Below are 12,981 nucleotides of genomic sequence, written 5' to 3'. Positions count from 1 at the left end.
TTGAGTGGAGGTAGATTCCCTAGAAGAGGAACTTTAGGTTTAACAAAATGAATCTTTCCACTCATAGGAGTTTTGGACTTATTAATGTAGCATAAACCTTTCTTGTCTTGATATGCTTTCCTTTTTTTTGAATCATTTTGATTAAAATCTATTAACTTGGTTGAAATATTTCATCTTAGCTCCTTATATTCTTTTTTAGTCTATCTTACTCACAAAAAAAGATTCCTTTATGAAGACATTATGGGGTTCAGAGTCAAGAAAATTCATTCTTTTTACTTGATTTTCATTATCTATCATTAGTTCCTTCATCCTACCATCCATGTCATTTTAAGGAGATTCTTATGAATTTATTTTATCATTTAGCACAATTTTATCAATTTCTAAAGTTTCAAAATGAGAATTCTTTTTATTGAAAATCATTTTAATTTTCATATTATGACACTTCTTGTTTTTATTACTTTCATGATATAAAGCAATATATGCTTCTTAAATATCTTCAATTTTCTCTTCTTCCTCATAACTAGAGTTAACAAAGTTTTTTATATTGAGATTTTGAGGATTTGGGTAATAAGGCTATAAAAACAACAAAATTACTATTCTAACTCTCAGTTGAACTTGTGCATTCATTATCATTAGATTTGAAATCACTCTAAGTCATTTGCATTGCCTTTTCACTTGTATGCAAAGATTTAAATAAGCCTCTATCTTTATGTTTCTTTGAGGAAGTTTTCTTACTTTTCCTTGAGTCCTCTTTCAAATTTTCTTACTTTTCACTTGTAGCATACATAAAAATTTTATATTAAGTGATGATAAGCTCACTCTCATCATTAAACTTATTCTTTTATTTTGAGGAGGCCTTTAAGGTTACCCATTTAGGTCTCTTTTTGGATGGAAGAGTCATCTGCTCATTGGTTTGTAGGGAACCTATAAGCTCATTCACTTCCATTGGAAAACCTGTCACCATATGCTTAAGTTGGACAAAGATTATTGCAGTCCTTTGGAGTATTACAATGCCATATGACTACATTCCTGTCTTCACCTCCCATTGGAAAACCTGTCACCATATGCTTAAGTTCATCACATACTCTATACACAAGTGTAAGGTCAAACAACCAACCAAATATTAATTTAGGAAAGAGAAAAGAAACAAACATGAAGCAATGACCAAGAGAGCAACCAAGAAAACAAACTTAGTTGAAGCTTTCTCCATATTTTTTGTATATTGATTTGTGAATATAGTGTTAAGGCTAGCTTGTATATTTATTTATTGGTGAAAGACAACAATGTGTTATGAGTAGGAATCTACTTGACATTCACTTTCTTTTTATGTGAATATAAGACTATGTGTATTATCGGAAAGTATTAAAGAAAGAAAAACAAATGGTCTTATCATATTTTGATAATACAAAAAATGGTCTTATCATATTTCGATAATACACGAAATAAAATATAATTATAATTAGTTTAAAATTTATGTAATTTTAAATTATTTAATTTATATATATAGAGAGAAAAACAAGTTAAATGAATTTAAAGAAGTATATAAAAATAATTTATTGATTTTAATTTTGTTTTTTATTTTCCTTCACTTTTTGTTTTCTATTTTCTTTCCCTCATATTTTCTTTCAAATTTTCTACAAATAAAAAATATCTTAAACAAATTAAACATATTATGTGAATATGCTTAGTACTCACTTAATGTTATGTTTCGTGTTAAGGAAAGAAAATCTTCTTTTGCTTTTTTCTTCCCTTCATTTTCCACTCTATTTTGATTCTCAAATATTTTAGAAACCAAATAGAGCTTAAAGGAATTAAAATATTATCTTCCAATCATACCTTAATAAGAGGCATCCAAGTTACATATGGGGCATAAAAAGAATAAAATCAGAGATTTTATTCTAAAAAAATTAAAAGTGGAGGAAATGAATTATAAAAATAAGAATAAGAGGAGATCTTAATTATATATGGTATTTTGGAAGGACCTTATTTGGTATGAAATCTTCTTAATGATGATATCAGATTTTTCTTTTAATATTCAAGCCATTCTTTGTTCCCATTCGAATTTCTTAAAATGTTGGATCCATTTCTTTTAAGATTTAATTCAAATATGACACAACATAACATAACCTTGAGGGAAGAACACACAAAGTCCCACATCATGGTTCATAATTTGTAATGATTTATTCCCTCCTCTTATGTAGATATTCTTCACTTTAGGCGTAATGAGTCCTCATGACTTTAATGGCTTCTACATAGTAAAGAAAAATATATACATATATAGTGTCAAGAAGTTTCTCCCATACATATGTAGGATATCATAATTACTCTCATGTAAACATGATATCCTTGTCATGTCCCACAAACTTATGAGACCAAATATAAACACGCCTTGTAAGACTAAGCAAATGGAACCAAACATACAAACATCCTTTGTGAAACTAAACAAACTCTTAGGGTTGGATATCAACTATGATACTTTTGCATAGGATTGCATATTCAAATAAACAAGTACCCTTCACGAGATTGAATAAACATAAGTCTACAATTTAAGGTCAAAAATAGACTTTGATACTATAACGACCCACTTCATCTCATGTAGATATTATATATTTTACATCCAATGGGTTCTAATGAATTTAAAACATGTTCACATCGCTTAGAGAAGTCCATTCAAATATAGTATTAAAAAAATTTTCTATTATTAGGATGTCATGATACTATATATATATAGACTTCTTTTAACTACAAATATGTTTTAAATTCATGAGGTCTCTTTGGTTACAAAGACAACAATATTTACATAAAAGGAAGCAAGTTACTACAAAATGATGTCAACGAATCCTTGATCTTGATGTAATTAAGAGTACACTGGGGGAGGGGGCTGGTTTTAATATCTCATATAAGATAACGAAAAAAGTTTCTGATAATATTTATGCATGAACTTATTTTAATCATCTACATATATTTTAAATCTGTGAAGGTTGATTCAACTCAATGTGGACAATTACAGAAAAGTAGCCATCATTTTTATTAATCTTCAATATTTTTATTATGATTGCACATCTCATATGCTCTAGGAGGAGGAACTCCTTTGTGTTAGTTTCCCTACTGTCCAATGATGGATTCGGCCTTACAGTCACACAAGTGGATGAAGCATTGACAGGAGTGTTGAGCCGGACAAAGAAATCTGCAGCCGTCAGGAACACTACAACGCAGTGATTACATTCCTTGCTTCACCTCCCAATATTGCAAAACCAACATGTGAAGAGAGAAACTAAGAAAACAAACTTTGTTGAAGCTTTAATATAAATAGTGTTATGGCTTTGTTTGCGGGAGCTAGAGCAAGATGGGGTCTTCCATCAACCTTGTATTTATTTATAAGTGAAGGCAACCAAGTGTTATAAGTAGGAATTAATCCATCTGTCATCAGTTGGCCTAGTAATACATATGGAGAAATATTGTTTAGAGAATGCGTATTGCTACTGCGATTCTAACCAATGTGTCTACCCAAGAGTTATCTTCTTTGGGCACTCAAATGATGCACCACTCCTTGATTTTGGCATGTACCCGCTTTACCATTTTGAGGTAGTGCGTCATCTGCTCATCCCTTGCCTTGTATTCCTTCTACACTTGATTCACAATGAGCTATGAGTTATTGTTTATGATTAGCCATTCTACGAAGAGGGCTACAACTAACTCTAGCTCAATTATGAGCACTTCGTATTTGGTTTCATTATTCGAAGCCCAGAAGCCTAGTTTGAATGTCGCAAATCTATAGCTTGCTCAGGCTTTTGAGAGAAGACAAAGCAAACCCCATTTGTTTGAATGTAGACACATGTAGCAAATCTATGGAACTGCCTAGGTTTATCTGAATTCAACATACTTCGAATTTGAACACTAAAAGTTCCAGTACCAAGGCACCCTTAGATGGGGTAGCCACTTGTTTTAAGTCTGCCAGGGAGAACGTTAAGACCCCATCTATCTATTCCTCACTCCTAGGCTCAAAGGAGTAGTGTCCTATACTCATCGTACTTACTTGCTCCATTCTGGTTGTAGCCTGTATTATTGCCCGTCTTTTATGCTTGGATTCCCACTGTCGATCAGACAACCATCCTTGGATTACTAAAATGGTTGGGGATGAAAGATTCAAAGCTGAAATTTGTTGTCCGGATTGTTTGGACCTTGAGGCCTAAGTGTTTCCTATGGCTGGTGCTACTATGTGTGCAACATATTGCTTCAAAATTCCTGCTTGAATAATTTTTTCCACCAAGTACTTCAAGTGCCAACACTCCTCAATGGTGTGTTTATGCTCCTTATGATACTTGAAAAATGGGTATTACTCTGAATAGCACTTGAATAATAGCCGAAAATCCAATATGGAACACCCGGAAGGGAGAGGGGGAATGGGTGATTTAAAAACTTTAAAACAATATTTATAAATTATAACAAACTTTTCTTAATCCAATAGATATAAGGGATGTCCCAAATAAATAAATGGTTATACCTAAATAGATATAAAAATACAATTTTTAACTTTTTGGATACCCTACATTTGGTTAGGGATAAAGATAAATAATTATTAATATCTGAAATATATGTTGAGATATGTTAGGGATAACAATAACCATCAAAATAACCAACCTAACAAACTCAACAATAATTCCCAACAAATCAATAATTGGTTATACGTAACCACAAACATCAAGATAACCAACAATCTCAATAATCAATTAACCAATCAATTTAAGATGATCAATGTTATCAACCAGAATATAAGTAGGAATAAATAGATATGGACTTTTTTAAGAAAGTCCCAAACTATAACAGGATTAATCACTTTGACCTATTCTAGGCAATTCAAATAGAATATCAAATATAAAAGATAGAGATAATGAGGTATAATATTTTTATGTGGAAAACCCCCACAAACTTGGGGAGATAAAAAATAATGAGGTCTAAGACCTACCAATCTAAATCCATTATTAGAAATCAAGTTATAAGATTTACCTAGTCGCTTTACCCTAAAGACTTACTCTCTAGTACCTACAACTTAATCCCTATCCATGATGCAACAACTTCCTGTTGCTCCCTAGTAGATCCTTCGATTGATCCCTTTGAATGGATTAAGGTTTCAACCAACAAGTTAAAAAATTGAATCCTTGAATGAGAGATCGATAATGGTAGGGTAATTAGGCTTTCTCTCAAGGAGTCTCTCTTTCTAAAGAATTAGAGGCTTCTCAAACGATATATTTTCAATCTTCCCAACAACTCCACAATCTCTTATCCTCAAAGGGTTACAAGAAAGGTATTTATAGGAAAAAGCCATAAGGATTTTGATATCTTAAGTTTCCAAATTAGAGTTTGATTGAAATTCATTCAAAATATGTTTCTAAACTCGACAGGACTAATATGACCACTTGAATGGACTTAGACCGCTTAAGCGCTCCACTTGAGCAGTCCTTACCACTTAAGCTGGCTGACCGCTTAAGCGAGCTTAATCGCTTGAGCAATCCTTGCTTCTTTTGAAAAATTATTTTAAAACATTTTAAGTCCAAAAATGATACTGAACCTTTTATGCCTCAAATAAGTCTTAAATTCCACAAATCAAACATTTTTCAAGCGTACCTGTAACTTCTTGGCATAGTTTTAAAAGGCTCAAAGCGCACTAAGGCGCAAAGTAGTCCTAGAGCCTGAGGTGCAAGGCGCACCTAAGGCAAGGGCTTTAGTGAAGTAAGGTACACCCTAATTTACATATATATTTTTATATAATATAATCAAATTTAACAATCATTTATTTGTCTAAAACACATAAATCATCAAATATCATCCAAAACTTCAATTTAATCAACAAAAAACATAAAAATAAGAACTCCAAGCATAAAAACAAATCCAAATCCATATTGCTAATAGCCTAATACATATCCAAATCCAAAGTTTCCAAACCAAAAGGTCCAAAACATGAAATTTGTCCACAATTCAAAAACATCATTAAAAAACACTTAAATAACAAATTTGTCCACAACAAGCAATCATCACTCCTCCTCTAAATCAACAAAATCATCATCATCATCATTTCCATCACCACATTTGTAGCCTTCCCCATCTTTTTCATTTGATAAATCAACCATGTCTTCATCTTCATCATCATCTATTAGTGAATGAGAAGGCAAAGTTCTAGAACTTGAAGCTATCCCCCTCGTTGGTGGTATTATGCTTGAGCTTGCTCTAGCTCTAGTATTAAACCTGGCCTCCTCAGCTCCAGTAGCTTTAGCAACATCACCCCATGTCAAATTATCATCATCAAATACAAAATCATCTTGTGCACCTCCATGAGAATCCTCATCTTCCATTCTTCCTATCAACCATTCATTGCTATCATCTATATCTTTCAAAGAAATTGGGTCAATGGTGTTACGTTCATTGTATCTTCTCTTCAAGGCTCGATTATACTTAATGTATACCAAATCATTCAAGCATTGATGATCTAACCTATTTTTCCTCTTGCTATGAATCTACAAAAAATCATAAGCTCATAAATATATTTTAAAGTTTTAACTTTTAAGTTACATTCAAAACTCTATTAGACTATTAGTTGTAATTATTTTGGTCACTTACATTTTCAAAGATGCTCCAATTCCATTCACAACCTGATGCATTGCATGTTAAGTTGAGGACTTCCATTGCAAACCTTTGCAAATTTGGAGCTAAAGCTCCATATGTAGTTCACCATTCAACTGTAGTATAGATATTAACAATTTAGTGAAACAATTCACCTATTTTAGCAAAAATACAATCTAATCATTTAAATAAACAAAACTAAATAACTAACCTGGTGTTCTAGTCTTCCTTGTCCTAATATCTAACTCATTCCTGAATAGTCCTTAGGCATTTGTGTACAAACTCACTCCGACTACAACTTTTTCTTGCTTAGTAGGGTCTCTTGTTAGCCTTAAGATGCATTTATACAAATCACTCATAATCTCTACATCATGCTTTATTTATGGTTTATCATAAAAGAATTTCGGGTTCAAAAAGTACCTTGCTGCATGCAAAGGCCGATGAAGCTGAATTTCCCACCTCTTATCAATGATGTTGAAGATTTCTTTGTACTTCTCTTCATTTCCATTAAAACTTCTCATAATTGTATCCTTAGCTCTATTCATGGCCTCATAGATGTATCCCATAGGAGCTTTTTTTTCACCATCAACCAAACGAAGCACACGAACTAGGGGACCCGAAACCTTTAAGCAAAACACAATAGTGTTCCAAAATGAAGGCATTAGAACTATGTTGACTATAGTTTTCCCCTTCTGCTCTTTTACCCATTTACTATCTGACCAATTTGAGCTTGTAAACATCTTCCTCAAGTTGTTGTTTTGTTCATGCAATTGCGATAATGTGATGAAAGCGGTTGCAGACCGAGTCTTAGCAGGCCTAAGCAATTCCCTTTGTCCAGTAAACCGCCTCATCATGTTGAGTAGTCCTGAGCGATTATAAATATTCCCATTTAGTGCTATAGCCCTCTCCAATGTCCTCTTGATGTTTGGTAGCTTTCCAATATCTTCCAACATCAAGTCAAGACAATGTGCACTACATGGTGTCCAATATAAATGCGGACACTTTAATTCTAACAACCTCCCTATGTGACATTGTAGATAATAAATTTACATAAGTTCTCAAGATAAATAATTCAAATTTTAAAAGTAAATAAAAATTCAAGAAATAGTATTTATTACCTGCCATCACATAACTTGAGTGATTATCTGTTATAACTTGAATAAGATTCTCCTCACCAACTTGCTCTACCCATTTGTCAAGTAACTCAAACATTTTTCCTCCTGTCTTAATCATTGAAGAAGCATCAATGGATTGCATGAACATGGTTCCATTTGAATAATTAACCAAAAAGTTCACCAAAGTTCTCTCTTTCCTATTGGTCCATCCATCCGACATAATTGAACATCCATTTTTTCCCCATTCCACCATATGATCTTTCATCAAATCTTTTGTGAGAGCCAATTCTTTCTTAAGGTTAGTAACTCTTACCTCATGAAAAGTTAGTCCCTTCATACCCACACCATATTGGTTAATAGCCTCAATCATTGGTTGGAAACTCGGATATGTGACTGCATTAAATGGAATAGCAGCCTCATACATCCACCTTGTGATAAGCATATATGCTCTTTCTCTTGCTTCCTTTTTGTAGGCATCATTGATGGTAGTTTGATTCATCTTCCCACTCCTTCGATTTTGAATAACTATCTCTGCATTAGGAGTGAAAAAATGATCCATAAGACCTTTTTGTCTTGGTTTTTTTTGAAGAAAACATCCTACCACCACTTCCTCCTCGGTTACTACCTCCACTAGAAATGTTGGTGACATTCATTCTATTATTAATCGCCTCACCAAAATCTTCATATTCCAAACCAAACAAATCTTCATTAACATCTTCGCTCCCCATATTCATTTGCTCTTTTTGATTTTTCTTGGAACTCATATATTCTTCCATTTCTTCTCTAACATGTTCTGAACATTTTCTATACTTTTTAACATTTTTATATCCACCAACAAGATGTTGTTTGTGTTTATATATGCCTCATTTGGTTATTTTATCACAAAAATGCATATGATGTTGTGCAAATCTTTTTCATTAATCAAATGAGAATATTTTCATCCGGGATCTCTTCTTCCACTTGCACTAGAGTCCACTTGAGTTTCACTCTCATTATCCATCTTGCAAACAAATTATCTATACTACAATAAAATAATTATAATTAAATTAAGAAAAAAATTGAAAAAAAAAAAACTGCATATCACATTAACAAAAAATATGCATGAGTGTTTTTTGTTTATTTATTTTTATTTAGTAAAATTTTCATGTCAAAATAAAATATTTATATGTTAAAAAAAATTGCCAATCAGAGTTATGAGATAAGAATGGAAAAAATGCAGAAAAGTGAAGAAAAAAGAAAAATACCGAGGTCCTGGTAGGTACGTGACTATTTTTCCTCTATTTTTCTCCTATTTTCCCCCTATTTTTCCTCTTCTTTTTCTTCTTCTTCACTTCTCCACTGCACGACTGAGGTTAGGGCACAATTGGGAGTGGTGTTGGGTTGAAAAATACCAAAAAAAGGGGTTGGAAAGGAAAACAGGGCAAAAACTGCGTCGTTTTGGCTTTTTTTTTTTTTTTTTTTTTTTAATTTTTTAAAATTTTATTTTTTTAAGGAACAAACTCCAAAACGACATCGTTTTGGCCTATTCCTTTTAAAATTAAAAAGAGTCAAAACGACCTTGTTTTTTACCCACAAAATTTAAAAAAAAAATAAAAAAATTAGGGCTCAGCCCTAACCCTCTGCAACCCGATGGATTGAAGAAGAAGAAGGAGAAAAAGGAGGGGTCGGAGGGCGTACTTGGCCGGAGGTGAGTCAGGCGACTGCGTTGTGCCTAAGCGTCGCCTTCATGATGGGGCGTCGCCTACCTTTAGACGAGGCGCTGAAGGGTGGCATCGCACCGCCCCGAGCCTAGGCATATCTTTCACAACTATGCTTCTTGGTTGAACAAATAACAACCATTGATTTTCAATGGAGAACAAGTCAATATAAAAAAAGACTTCTATGGCCAAACATAAATTGGAACAAAATAGCCAACATATAAATAAGACTCAATGTCCTAACAATACTCACAATGTCTATCCTGATTCCTTTGTGTTGGGTCAGTTCTAATTGCTTAAGACCATTTGAATTCGGGCATTGCTGTGATTGCAGACAACAATTATGTGTATGTTAGATTCATGAGGGTCTAATTTGATGGTGATTTTGTCATCTTTTCACGACCTTGTGATTTTTCCCCTCCTAGGTCAATCCCCATATTGGAGCATTTGTTACTAATGTCACAAGAGGAGTGCGTTGGACATGTTGTGGTTATGAGCTATTGTGATGCCACTAATAGGTCATCTTCCAACAAAGCATACTTGCTCATCCTTTGGAATAGATTATCAATTATTTCTAGGGGCTTCTTTGAGAGCAACTCAAAGAACAGGTTCCCGGGTTTACGTTCTAAGAAAGTATTAAGAAAAGAAAAAATATTAAAAAAAATATTTCTCATATATAATTTTATTATTAAAAATTAAATATAATTAAAATTAATTATAAATTTTTTTATATTTTTAATATAATTTAATTTTTATTAGAGCTTTTGTATTTTCAAATAATTTTATCTTTACATAAGAAAAGTAATAAAACTTTTTCTTGCCTTCTATTTTATCTATTTCCTCTTTAATTTTTTTTTAGAACCAAACATAATCTAAGAAAATTAAAATGCTATTTTTTTGGATTATACAAGGGTTTTGGGATAGGTAGCATAACAAGAGGTGATCTTAATTATGGTATTTCGAATGGACCTCATTCGGAAACTGAAGGAATTCATCTGAAATCTTCTTATAACTTCTTCTCAAATCAATTTTTAATAATGTTGGTATTTTAAACTGACCTTATTTGTAAATATTTTAATTAGTATTCAAGAGGACTCTGAATCAATTCCTAGTTCCCATATTCAAATTTCTTAATTGCATACCCAATTTTAAAAAGAGATGGACCTTCAACTCACTTGAATTTCACTAATACAAAAGTGGCGGAGCTAGAAATTTTTCTAAAAGGGTAAAATAGAAAATTTGTTGATTATAATAAATATAAATCAATTTTCATATTTTAGAAATGGTAGCATCGCTATTATTTAATAAAATAAGTAATTATTGATATTAACTATAAAAAAAAGAATAATTTATAATATAATTAATTAAATGAAAAAAAAAACTAAAAACACTAGTAAAAGAGTCATTGAAAGTTTATTAAAAAATTCAAATAATATTTTAAAAAATAAAAAAATAGTGAGAAATCTAACCAAAATACATTTAATAACTTTTAGAAAAATATAATAATTTCATTAATAATTTTTTATATATTTTTAAATAATTAAATATAAATCACTTGATGGTGATAAAATTTTTATTTAAAAGTTATTTACTATGCAACTATAATCCACAATAAATTAATAAATTCTTGATTAAACCTAAAAATCTAAACATTTACAAAAATATTTAAATCAAACAAAAAATAACCTACCAATAAAAAATATTTGATAAAATATAAAATATTTAAATAAAATTAAATTCTATCAAAAATGAAATAATATAATATTCAAATAGTAGTTATTCTTAAATTAGCAATTACTTAATTAAACCTAAAAGTCTAAGCATTTTAAAATTTTGAAAATCAAACAAAACATAGTCCACAATCAAAAAAAGATTTCATAAAATATCAAATGCAAAATTATAAAAATTTATTTTATATATATTAGGATTTAAATAAATTTAATTTAATAAAATTTAAAATAAAAACAAATCAATATTTTATAAAATCTATTCAAGTATTTGTACTTATCTAATTTTTTTCACATACAAAATTAGATTTTTAGAAGGGGCAAACCTATATTTTTGTGTTTTTAACTTTCTAAAATTCTTAAATAAACAAAACAAAATTTTTATTTTTAAAATTTGAGGGGGCATTGCCCCAAGCCTAAGGTGGCTCTGCCCTCCCTCACATCCATCACAAGCATTGGATGTCAGATTATATATGATCTTTGATTTTGGGTGGATGCATCCCAATATTTTGTATTTCTAAAAAAATATACAATGCATCAAAATATTTGGTATTAAAAAAATATAAACTCTCTTTCACATTAAGCATTATTTGGAGTTTTCAAAGTAATAAATATAAAATAAAATAAAAAGTAGAACAAAATGGATGAAGAGAAAAAAAAAATCCAAAATCTCTGTATGAGATGATTATATCTCATGTAAAGGAGATATAAAAAATATTAAATAAGTTATCCGTCACCTTTTCCAAACATATTATTAATAATTACGATAAATTTTGTGATAACTTATTCTACCCAATACAATATTTAGCAATCCAAATAAATTGAAACAATTGAAAAGCAGTCATCAGCTTTTATTAATCATCAACATCTTTATTATTGACTGCACAAGATCTCATGTGCCCTAGCAAGCTAATAATCCAGAGGAACTTCTCGTGGTGACTTGGGCCGTGAGCTTCTAAGCCACACAATCACACAAGTGGTCATGCATTTACAGTTACGTAGTCTTTAATTAATTACCTAGAAATGTGAATGGTGGGAAATAAGCTTTTTACCAAAGGCTATAACTTAGGTAGTTTAATTCTACTACTAATGCTCATTTTAGATAGGAAATGAAAATAAATTGGAATTTCGTAGGAAAGATTCACCCACTAACATGTGTTCATATATATATATATATATATATATATATATATATATATATATATATATATTTCTAATATCCACCGGTCACAATGCACATGTCGTCCCTCCTCCCTGAAATAGAATATATATACATGAAAAATATTATTAAAATATAATTTTATTATAAATGATTGAAAATAGTGGTTTTTCCAATCTAGAAAAATTGTAAAATAATGATTTTTTTTAATTTCCAATAAAGAGAAGTTATTCTTTTTGGATTTTAATTCCCAAAAAAAAAAATCTAAGAGAAGAAAAAAGGAGCAATAAAAGTACAAAAATCTTTTTAAAAAGTTAAAAAGAAAAAAAAAAGAAAAAAAAAACAAATATTTCAAAAAAAAAAAAAAGTTTTACAGAATTAAGAAAGAATTTTTGTGGTACTTGTGAACATGATTCTCTTCTAAATAGAATTTAGGAAAAGAAAAATTGAAAGTGTTTAAAATAGTATGAAGAAAATCTTTTAGTGAAAAACTACCATAGTTATGGATGTTTGACCATGTTTTGGTTAATTTTGATTTTGTTAATTACAAACAAGGTTTGCAACTAATGATTCTTATTCTAAGTATGATTAGGTAAGAAGATTTCTAAAGAGTCAATTAAGAACATATATCAAGGCAAAAGGAATCAAGAAAAAGGAGAATACTT

The sequence above is a fragment of the Vitis riparia genome, chromosome 7 (assembly GCF_004353265.1).
Source record: "Vitis riparia cultivar Riparia Gloire de Montpellier isolate 1030 chromosome 7, EGFV_Vit.rip_1.0, whole genome shotgun sequence".
Classification (NCBI taxonomy): domain Eukaryota; kingdom Viridiplantae; phylum Streptophyta; class Magnoliopsida; order Vitales; family Vitaceae; genus Vitis; species Vitis riparia.
Note: the sequence above shows the minus strand (reverse complement) of the source record.